Source organism: Neoarius graeffei, chromosome 11, assembly GCF_027579695.1.
Source record: "Neoarius graeffei isolate fNeoGra1 chromosome 11, fNeoGra1.pri, whole genome shotgun sequence".
NCBI lineage: Eukaryota > Metazoa > Chordata > Actinopteri > Siluriformes > Ariidae > Neoarius > Neoarius graeffei.
The window spans coordinates 76,143,850-76,156,066 of record NC_083579.1 but is presented as its reverse complement, the minus strand read 5'-3'; positions in this window follow the sequence as shown (position 1 = coordinate 76,156,066).

The following is a 12,217-nucleotide window of genomic DNA, read 5'->3' as shown; positions in this document are numbered from 1 at the left end:
CAAAATATGGAATTAAAGTGTATATATATATATATATATATATATATATATATATATATATATATATATATATATATATATATATATATGTGTGTTATTTACCAGCTGGGAGGTCCGTATCGTGAAATACCGTGACCGAGGTCTTGAAAATACTGACCGAGGCCCTCTGGGCCAAGGTCAGTATTTAAGGCTGAGGTCACAGTATTTTACCATACGGACCGACCTTAAGCTGGTAAATAATATATTTATTTTTTTCTTAACCAAATTCTAACAGAAAACGAGAGCGCCCGAAAGGGAAAACCGAGCTGAGCCGCCATTTTGAATCCTCATTCATGGCTGTAATGCAAATTGCTTCCTCCTAAGTATACAAGTGCACTTCCATGGCAGCTAAAAAAAACCCTACATTTTGCCACCTATGTAGTCCCCTATTTATACAAATAGGAGTCATTCAGGATTCAGCCGTGTTTTTGCTTGGTGTTAGCAAGTTACAGGTTTTTAGCTTTCTCCTGAAATGTTTTCTTTTATTTCTTCTTCCTCAGGGTAGTAAAACTTGCTTTCGCTGTGAACACTGTCGTTATCGCTATCCATGCTGTAAAATTAATGCTATTTTGAATCCTCATTCACGGCTGTAATGCAAATTGCTTCCTCCTCAGTATACAAGTGCACTTCCATGGCAGGAAAAAAACTACATTTTGCCGCCTATGTAGTCCCCTATTTATACAAATAGGAGTCATTCAGGATTCAGCCATGTTTTTGCTTGGTGTTAGCAAATTACAGGTTTTAGCTTTCTCCTGAAATGTTTTATTTTATTTCTTCTTCCTCAGGGTAGTAAAACTCGCTTTCGCTCTGAAGACTGTCGTTATCGCTATCCATGATGTAAAATTAATGCTATTTTCCTGATATGGACCCGCTCGCCAGCCAATCAGAGTGCAGGATTTGGACTGCGAAAAAAAAATAATTGATGGTAAGAACGTATCTTTTTTAAAATAATTTTTCGAGAATTATTTTTATTATAGCATTTTTCACAAATTGCTCCTGTCATTTCACCGGTTTATTTACATTCTAAGCGGAAACAATTTTGTCGGATGTTTTAAAAAAAGTTTTTATTTATTGAATTTGCAAAAAATAAAAATGCTCCGTTTCTCAAAATCTCGTGAATGTGGATAGAATAAAACAGTTATTCCACTCAATCTTGTCATACATGGATTATAGGCAACTCAGTGTCATCAGCTCATGTACAGCTCGATTTCATGGAATAACTGTTAATTACATGTATATATGGATAATCAATCAATCTATCAATGTTGTCAATCAAATCAAAGGGTAGGTATTTATTTTATATTTTATAAACCTTTAAACTGCCAAAATATCCACAAGCCCATAATTTAATAGCCCTTACACTCAAATGGTGAGAGGTGATTCAGCTGTGGAGAACAGGGGACAGCAATACAAAAGGTGCTACTTTTTTTGGCAAAAATCAGAAGAAAACAACAAAAAGAGGTATAGATTTAAAAAAAATGTCACTCACCTATCTCTCATCTTGAGAAATTTTCAGCTTTAAACTTCTCTCACTCTGAGAATGTATGTATTCTCAGTAGAGACCGACGGAATCATAATTGTGTTGCCTGATGTCTATGTAATGCACTAAAATATAAATTGAATAAAATTTAGTTTTGCTTTTTTTGATGTGACATCAGCCATCACCATCATGTCACACACACACACACACACACACACACACACACACACACACACACACACACACACACACACACAAGCACACATTGGGAGCCAACAGTGCAAAATATTTGCTCAGTGTAACAAGAATAAGACTGACATTAGACTCGAGTGTGAGTGTATTTACAAGTGATAGCAAGAGTCATCAGGAGATCACGTACCCCCCAGCCCCCCAAACAAAACCCAACTCCAACTTTTCCGACGTTGAATTGGTTGCCATAGAAATACAGAAAAAATAAATAAAATCACAGAAATCCCAAAATGTCAAGAGACACAACTCCTCTCGTCACTTAACATAACTGTCAGGTTTCATGAAAAACATTTCTAATAGTTTTTGAGTTATGCTCTGGAAACTAAAATGTTTACAGACAGACAGAGCAATAGCCATATTCCCCCACATTATATGCCGGGAAGATAATAATATAAACAAAGACAGGATGAGAACAAATCACAGATTCTCAACATCTTCCAGACATGCAAACGCAAGGTTGAGGCACTAATTATAATTAGTTGATAACTAACATAGACTAGAGCAGAGGCTACAATTATCGACACCATAACGATCTTTTGGCCATTGCAAACGTAGAAAAGACTTCTCATCTCATCTCATCTCATCTCATCTCATCTCATCTCATCTCATTATCTGTAGCCGCTTATCCTGTTCTACAGGGTCGCAGGCAAGCTGGAGCCTATCCCAGCTGACTATGGGCGAAAGGCGGGGTACACCCTGGACAAGTCGCCAGGTCATCACCGGGCATCCAGATGATTATTTAGAAAAAAAAAAATTGGTATGTGGTATTAAGTTAACAAAACATAGTTTTTATTTAAATTTTGTTTTACATACAGTAGACTTATATTTAGTCCAAAATATTGTTTATATAAATATATCGATGTCAGTGTTTATGTAAATGAGGAAGTAATTCTGATGTTTGTAAACAAATGAACTGATAATGTTTAACCTGTGTCAGAAAATGTTTTTGTTCCACTTTTTACCCACTTGCGAAGTATTTTCATCGGTCAAGTTTTGTTAATCATTCGTTGTTGTTTTTATTAATTTCTAGTTTTGTAGTTTACCAATAAATGTCAACAGGCAATTGATATTGTAACCGCATGAACATTCAGGTCAAAGGTCGCATGTCATTACTCAAACCAAAATATAAAATGTCTACTGATATTGTAATATGTGGTAGATATTTACAACAAACTGCAAAAAAAAAATTCTGAATGGAACAGAAAAATCTGAATATTTCAAGCATGCAATTGTTTTATATGCGAGGAATTTAATTCTGGTCTAATTCTATTTCTTGCAATAGGATTCGAAATACTCTATAAACATTCCATTCTGTTATGAATCAGAAAAAAAATATATAAATCACAGCACTTTTATTTATTTATTTTTTAAAATACTTCATCTACAGTACTTCAACAATGTTACATAATCCATAACAGTTGTAAATGTCACTTAATCCCACAGGGTGTCGATAATGTTGGACACCGGTGAAAGTGATCACTATTATCGACACCTCATGTGACCTCTCAAATGCACATTTAGATACAAAATGGTGACTGTCAAATGAAAGAGTACAGTAAGAAACAAAGTAGGTTTCGACAAGGCGATCATGAAATATCGGTGAATTTGATCAGTAAAAACATGTCCATGATCTTTCCACCATGCTTACCTGCAATGATGATGTCCAGGTTTTCCTCAAATTGCTGATTGTGCTGAAAAACTTCTATCTCAGGTAACGAGCTGTGTCATCAGACGACAAGATCAAAGGGTGAGGCGGGTCTTCTGGTTGAATAATTAACCAATAATAACTGTTGTAACTGAAACTCATCTTTGTAAAATTGTTTTTTTATTGGTAAATCTGAAAAGGCGTCGATAATTATGGACTGTCAATAATTGTAGCCGCCGCTCTAGTTTAGGAAGCTCACATCTCATCTCATCTCATTATCTCTAGCCGCTTTATCCTTCTACAGGGTCGCAGGCAAGCTGGAGCCTATCCCAGCTGACTACGGGCGAAAGGCGGGGTACACCCTGGACAAGTCGCCAGGTCATAACAGGGCTGACACATAGACACAGGCAACCATTCACACTCACATTCACACCTACGGTCAATTTAGAGTCACCAGTTAACCTAACCTGCATGTCTTTGGACTGTGGGGGAAACCGGAGCACCCGGAGGAAACCCACGCGGACACGGGGAGAACATGCAAACTCCGCACAGAAAGGCCCTCGCTGGCCCCGGGGCTCGAACCCAGGACCTTCTTGCTGTGAGGCGACAGCGCTAACCACTACACCACCGTGCCGCCCCGGAAGCTCACATGGAATTGGGAAAAGATAACTTTAGACTATCAACAGAAATTAATTATGCATTGATAAGAAACAGGCAGACTTGGTACTGTATTTGGACATCTTCATGTACAGTACATCGTGCTGGGCAATCTGGGTGATACAGATACCAGTCGTAGCTGAAAGAATACTTCTTCAACGTCTCCACCTGATGCCCAAATGCTTCATGAAAACCCTCCAGAACTGATATGAACTCGGTTGCTCAGAGATGTTGGCCCCAGACACGACTTCCATTCAGGTCTTCTTACCTTTCCTAACCAAGCTTTACTGAAAGATTTATTGAAGAATTTATTACTTCAAAATATCACGGAAAAAAAACAAAACTAAACAACAACTTACAAACACTGATCTCAGATCAACATGGTTGCTCAGAGTATCAACAGTAAACAAACAGCATGAGTTTCCTTTAAAGGATATGGGACATGGATTTTTACCTGGGCATAATTATGTATAAAGGACATCAGAAATGCCATCTAAATCACTGCAGGGCGTCAAAAATGTGAAAATCATCACATTATTCAAGTTTTTTTTTTATACATCAGCGTAAAACAAGGATTCGTTAATGAGCTAGGTGGTCACGTGACCCGTGACGCAACAAAAACTTTCCAAGGAGCCAGCGCTTGGGAATCTAATGTAAACAGGTTACCGAAATGGACACCATCGACAGTGATATTCCCGATGTTTCACAGAGATGTGAAGTTAGACCCTATCAATTCGAACCGATAGCTGGAAATTCACATGAACATGGATCTTGTCTTTACTCTGACGGGTCAGATGATTCTGAGAGTGAGAGTTCACTCAGCCCTCATGAAACTGAAAGCGGTCGGCTCGATAACACTTCCTGGTAAGTTAAAAACAATTCTGCTCAAAGGCTAATGATCTGTTGAAAGAAGTATTATTTTTGTATCATACATTGAAAGTTCATCATAGATCTAGCTAAAGTCCGTTGCAAGCTAGTTTTTTTTTTGCTGATATTTTTCGAGATTGATTGAGATACAATGCTTCCAGAGTCCGAGATGAAAACATTCAAAATGGCGAAACGAGTCAGAATTATGATAATCAATAATTGATACACCCAAAATTATAATACTAATCCTTACCTCGGCTTTCAGTCGCTTAGCGCAGAGGTCTTCAACAGGGGGGTCGCGAAATCGCACCGGATCACTCATATCAACAAAAATATCCCTGCCCTGTCCCCTGGCCTCCGTGGAGGGATGCAAACAGCGTGCCTTTCGGCGGATGCCGCCTTTTTCACGGCTGAATCGCGCAGATCCGATTTAAAAAAAAAAAAAATAGCGATATTAATTCATGAAACATGAAGTATAAGGATGAGAAAAAAACAGTTTAAATCGGGAGGCTGCGCACATTTGGGCAGCCTGGCGCAAATGTGCGCAGCTTCCCGATTTAAACTGTTTTTTTTTTCTCATCCTTATACTTCCTGTTTCATGTTTCATGAATTAATATCGCTTAGTACCTGAGTATTAATGTTGAAAGAATCCTCAGTGAAATGGTCCGAACACAGTTTGTGGGAAACAGTAGGTGCAAAGTTTTTTCAACAGGTGTTCTGTAAAGTTATCCTACCTCTTGGATTTGTCCTACCAAGCCTACTGCGCACGCACAGGTGAGCCCACACTTTCCTCAGCTTCGGGTCCTTGGGGAATGCAAAAAAACTTACTCCAGGGCATTTCCCATTGGAATTATTGCAACCATAAGCAGCACAATACACCATGATGTCCAATGTATGATGTCCAATGTACTTTAAAGACTATAAAAACAATTTTCTTGTCATCCACTTCTCCATTCATCTACCCGCTTGTGCTGTGCCCGAAAGTTTTTGTTACGTATGATCACGTGACAGCGGCTCTTCCGGTTGCAAAAAATGCATATCGGAAGTTGAGCAGAAATGCCATATAATCATCACGAATATAACGATTTTGCTGAATTTAATAGATGATTTTGTATTTGTTGATGCAATTAATTCATATTTTTAATGGAAAGAAACTGATATAGCGTGCTTTTATGTTTCATGTCCCATATCCTTTGAATTAATTGTACTGTATATGCTTTAGATAGGAAAGTCCCAGCAAAAGTGAAAGGTAAGATGTATAAGACAGTAGTGAGACCAGCTGTGATGTATGGATTGGAGACCGCACCCTTAACGAAGAGACAGGAGGCAAAGTTGGAGGTGGCGGAGTTGAGGATGTTAAGGTTTGCGATGGGAGTGACAAGGTTGGACAGGATAAGGAACGAGCACATCAGAGGGACAGCACATGTGGAGAGCTTGGGAATTAAGCTAAGAGAGATGAGACTGAGATGGTATGGGCACATCCTGAGAAGAGATGCAGAGCCTGTGGGAAGGAGAATGTTGAGGATGGAGCTGCCAGGCACACGAAAACGAGGAAGGCCAAAGAGGAGATACATGGATGTGGTGAGAGAGGACATGAAAGTGGCAGGTGTGGTAGAGAAGAATGCGGAAGACAGGGAGCAATGGAGACGAAAGATCCACTGTGGCGACCCCTAATCGGGAGCAGCCAAAAGAAGAAGCTTTAGATTGCATTACAGGCATTTAGCAGATGCTCTTATCCAGATGTTTTACTTCATGAATTTTATTGTTCTTTCTTTTCAAAAAGAACACTCATTTCACTTGATTCTTGCAACACATTTTTATGAAAGTTATGATGGTAAAGTATTTACCACTTTATAATGTTCCCATTCCTTCTCATGAAACTTAAAAGATGTTTAGAGACTGAAGACAGTGATGAAGTGTTTCAGGTGTTATTTTGTTCCATTCTTCCTGCAAAAGGTCTTAAGGTGTCCAACAGTACAGGGTCGTCATTGTCATATTTTTTTATTTCAAAATTCTCCACACATTCTCTATTTGGGGACAGAGGGGACACACCCTCTTCTTCCACAGCCATGCCTTTGTAATGTGTGTAGAATGTGGTTTTGCATTGTCTTGTTGGAATCTCACTGGATAAGATGTCGTCTTGAAGGCAACGTGTTGCTCCAAAATCTCAATGTACATTTCTGCATTAATGCTCCATCACAGAAGTGTAAGTTACCTTTCCCAAGGGCACTGACACAACCCCATACCATGACACATCCTGGCTTTTGGACTTCTTGCTGTTAACAACCTGGATGGTCCTTTTTGTCTTTGATCTGGAGCACATGGTGTCCACTTCTTACAAAAAAGACAAGAAATACTGATTCATCTGACCAAAATACATGTTTTCACTTTGTGATAGTCCATTCCGGATGCCTCCGAGCCCAAAGAAGTCAACGGTGCTTCTAGACACAGATAATACAGTGGTGCTTGAAAATTTATGAACCCTTTAAAATTTTCTATATTTCTGCATAAATATGACCTAAAACATCATCAGATTTTCACACAAGTCCGAAAAGTAGATAAAGAGAACCCAGTTAAACAAATGAGACAAAAATATTATACTTGGTCATTTATTTATTGAGGAAAATGATCCAATATTACATGTCTGTAAGTGGCAAAAGTATGTGAACCTCTAGGATTAGTAGTTAATTTGAAGGTGAAATTAGAGTCAGGTGTTTTCAATCAATGGGATGACAATCAGGTGTGAGTGGGCACCCTGTTTTATTTAAAGAACAGGGATCTATCAAAGTCTGATCTTCATAACACGTTTGTGGAAGTGTATCATGGCACAAACAAAGGAGATTTCTGAGGACCTCAGAAAAAGCGTTGTTGATGCTCATCAGGCTGGAAAAGGTTACAAAACCATCTCTAAAGAATCTGGACTCCACCAATCCACAGTCAGACAGATTGTGTACAAATGGAGGAAATTCAAGACCATTGTTACCCTCCCCAGGAGTGGTCGACCAACAAAGATCACTCCAAGAGCAAGGCGTGTAATAGTCGGTGAGGTCACAAAGGATCCCAGGGTAACTTCTAAGCAACTGAAGGCCTTTCTCACATTAGCTAATGTTAATGTTCATGAGTCCACCATTAGGAGAGCACTGAACAACAATGGTGTGCATGGCAGGGTTACAAGGAGAAAGCCACTGCTCTCCAAAAATAACATTACTGCTCGTCTGCAGTTTGCTAAAGATCATATGGACAAGCAGAAGGCTACTGGAAAAATGTTTTGTGGATGTATGAGACCAAAATAGAACTTTTTGGTTTAATTGAGAAGCGTTATGTTTGGAGAAAGGAAAACACTGCATTCCAGTATAAGGACCTTATCCCATCTGTGAAACATGGTGCTGGTAGTATCATGGTTTGGGCCTGTTTTGCTGCATCTGGGCCAGGATGGCTTGCCATCATTGATGGAACAATGAATTCTGAATTATACCAGTGAATTCTAAAGGAAAATGTCAGGACTTCTGTCCATGAACTGCATCTCAAGAGAAGGTGGGTCATGGAGCAAGACAACGACCCTAAGCACACAAGTCATTCTACCAAAGAATGGTTAAAGAAGAATAAAGTTAAAAGTTTTGGAATGGCCAAGTCAAAGTCCTGACCTTAATCCAATCGAAATATTGTGGAAGGACCTGAAGCGAGCAGTTCATGTGACAATGACCTTAAGCACACAAGTCATTCTACCAAAGAATGGTTAAAGATGCCCTTTAGGCATCAAAATTCATCCAGATTCCTTGAATCATTTCATGATATTATGCACCATAGAGAGTGAAATATCCAAATCCCTTTGTATCTTTCTTTGAGGAGCACTGTTCTCATCTCATCTCATCTCATTATCTGTAGCCGCTTTATCCTGTTCTACAGGGTCGCAGGCAAGCTGGAGCCTATCCCAGCTGACTACGGGCGAAAGGCGGGGTACACCCTGGACAAGTCACCAGGTCATCACAGGGCTGACACATAGACACAGACAACCATTCACACTCACATTCACACCTACGGTCAATTTAGAGTCACCAGTTAACCTAACTTGCATGTCTTTGGACTGTGGGGGAAACCGGAGCACCCGGAGGAAACCCATGCGGACACAGGGAGAACATGCAAACTCCGCACAGAAAGGCCCTCACCGGCCATGGGGCTCGAACCCGGACCTTCTTGCTGTGAGGCAACAGTGCTAGAGCACTGTTCTTAAAATAAATAATTTTCTCATGCATTTGTTGACAAACTGAAGATCCTCAGCCCATCTTTGCCTTTCAAAGACTAGTTTATTCCTGGATACTGATTTTGGACCAAACCATGATTACAGCCACCTAATGACATCATTATTTCATTGTTTTACCTCATTACAAGCTCTAAATTGCCCCATCACAACTTTTTTTTTGGAATGTGTTTCAGGCCTGAAATGTCGGAATGGACATTTCATCTCATCTCATCTCATCTCATCTCATCTCATCTCATCTCATTATCTCTAGCCACTTTATCCTGTTCTACAGGGTCGCAGGCAAGCTGGAGCCTATCCCAGCTGACTACGGGCGAAAGGCGGGGTACACCCTGGACAAGTTGCCAAGTCATCGCAGGGCTGACACATAGACACAGACACCCATTCACACTCACATTCACACCTACGGTCAATTTAGAGTCACCAGTTAACCTAACCTGCATGTCTTTGGACTGTGGGGGAAACCGGAGCACCTGGAGGAAACCCACGTGGACACGGGGAGAACATGCAAACTCCGCACAGAAAGGCCCTCGCTGGCCACGGGGCTCGAACCCAGGACCTTCTTGGTGTGAGGCAACAGCGCTAACCACTACGCCACCGTGCCGCCCACATGGACATTCCATAACAAATGAAATGAAGTTGACCAGAGAAAACATGAAATATCTTGGGTTAATTCTGTCTGCAATGGAATACAAGTCAAAGTAAATTTAGAAATCATTGCTTTCTTTTTTTTTGTGCATTTTCTATACCATCCCAGCTTTTTCTGATTTGGGGTTGGAAGTACTTCAGTCAAAACAGCAACTTCATATATTGATTTATGGCAAGATATCGCCTGATAAAAATTGAAAATCAACTATCTTTTGCAGTTGTTTATTAGTCTAGTGCTAATGAAAAGTTCCTTAATCAATAATGAGAGAAGTTTTAATCATAAATGAGTCTGTGTAGTAACAGTCATGTTCATGAGGAACCTCTCTTTTGAACCTTCAAATCATTAATTTTCTTCATTATTACATGGATATATATGAAAATTCAACAGTGCTAGAATCGCTCTGTGAAAGGCTGCTCTGGTGAGAAAATGTCAATCAAATATATAGAATTAAATGGTTTATTACATGTGCGTAAAGATTTGGATTATGAGTTTTACTTTTTTTAATACCAGTAAGTCTTTCGAGGGAGAGACACGGGCGCAGATAGAGGGTGGGACGGGTGGGATTCGTCCCACCCAGATTTAAATTCACCTCGTTCGGCCCCCCCCACTTATAGGGAGGAAAAAACGTCTATGCTGTCTTTCTTTGCATAAGGCAAACCTCACGGAAAAATCAAAAGACTAATTACCATTCAGTTTATTGAGGTGCACAGCAGTACATACATAGTTGCAACAACTCACATAAAACAAAACAAAGACTGATATTCAGTTGGTTGAGCTGCGCAGACTGCACAGGTTGCGAGCTCGAGCTTGGTTGCTATGGTTACCCACAACAAGTTTGACAGGCATATCGGGGACAGCTCCTAGTTCAGTACCCCAACACAGCATGATGAAGGGTGCCAAACCGAAAAGGCAGAAAACGATTGCATCATTTTTTTTCAAAAAACAACGACTGTAAGTAAACTGTGCCTTACTTTATCATATCACCTTGCAATTTTTTGATAGTCTGTTCAAAGTAATGTCGTAGTGAAAGTAAAATCGTACGGAGTAGAGATGCCTTTCTGGTAGCCTCCTTCTTTCGGTGGTAGCCTGTAGATACAGTGCTCAGAAGGCAGTTTTAATGTTTAATCTGGCATTCCCTGCTATAATTTCAGCGAGCATATTGTTTCATAAGGAAACTTTGCGAAGAGTTGTTGACTGACTGCCGCTCACGCAACACACAGGCATAGTTAGAAAGTCAGGATGCACTGGTTTACAATTTTGATGGTTTTTTTGTCTTAGCTGAGTAATGTCGCCGCCCTGAGGGCATCCGAGTATATTCCTCGCACAACACATGTTGGGGGTGGGGTTGGGGTTGGTTTGCTGGCAGCTTTGTCCCCCCCCAGTTCAAAAAACGCATCTGCGCCCCTGGGGAGAGAGAGGGAAGAGAGACTGACAGCAGGCCAAAAGGAGCAGGTCTGATAGGGGTTAATGGTTTAAAAAAAAAAAGGAAATGGTTTCTAGCTTTCAACTGAGACGTTCTTGTGAATATTTTATGCACGATTTAAAGGATCATTCTTGCAGATTTGTGCTGACGAGTGTTACCTTGAAAATGTGCACCTTATAAGTTCTGTACTTTCTGATTGAACAAATCTGTTGGCTGTGTAAATGAATAACATTCTTAGGACCAGGAACTTGCATAAGAAAGGAGATCTTCTCAGTTACAAAACCTTTGTGCTGTGACTGTTGTAAACTGGTGGATAGCGTTTATATCAGTAGATCTAAGCTCATTAGAAATAATGATGAGGTCAACTGTCGGGCCTTATGCTCTTTAATCTCAAAGTCATGACAAAGAGACAGTCTGGGGTTCATTTTTATCATAAAGAGGAACACCCACCCTCAGGAACGAGCTGTGTCATCAAATGACAAGATCAAAGGGCGAGGTGGGTCTTCTGGTTGATTAATTAACCAATAATAATTGTTGAAACTGAAACTCACCTTTGTAAAATTGTTTTTTATTGGTAAATCTGAAAAGGTGTTGATAATTATGGACTGTCGATAATTGCTCTAGTAATTATTTATTTGTATGTAATTATTAGTCTGATCAAACTGTAGTAGTTTTGCAGGTGGTGTAGTGGGTAGCACTGTCACCTCACAGCAAGAAGGTTTTGGGTTCGAGCCCAGCAGCTGATGGGGGCCTTTCTGTGTGGAGTTTGCATGTTCTCCCCCTGTCTGCGTGGGTTTCCTCTGGGTGCTCTGGTTTCCCCCACAGTCCAAAGATATGCAGGTTAGATTAACATGGGGCGGCCTTGGGCTGAAGTGCCCTTGAGCGAGGCACTGAACCCCCAGCTGCTCCCTGGGTGCTGAGTGATAGTGTGGGATTCAGAGAGAGACTAT